Here is a 334-nt window from a genome sequence, read left to right on the forward strand (position 1 = left end):
AGCAAAAAGCAGTTTTAAAAAGATGTGTTTTTAGCTGTTTTTTAAAAGTAATCAATGAATCAGCGGATCGTAAGTCCTGAGGAAGAGAGTCCACAGTCTGGCGGCCACAGTAGCAAAAGCTCGATCACCCCTAGTAGGCCCTGACTACTCGACCTCAGAGACCTACTAGGGGCATAGGGCTGTAAAAGTTCAATAATATATGGTGGTGCTTGTTGTTGAAGAGCCTTAAAAGTTAAAACCAAAATCTTAAAATGGACTCTAAATTCGACAGGAAGCCAATGTAACTGCATAAGCAACGGTGTTATATGAATATTTAGAAGCTTTCGTCAAAAGT

Source organism: Haplochromis burtoni, unplaced genomic scaffold, assembly GCF_018398535.1.
Source record: "Haplochromis burtoni strain Fernald_Lab_line unplaced genomic scaffold, NCSU_Asbu1 Contig_408, whole genome shotgun sequence".
Taxonomy (NCBI): domain Eukaryota; kingdom Metazoa; phylum Chordata; class Actinopteri; order Cichliformes; family Cichlidae; genus Haplochromis; species Haplochromis burtoni.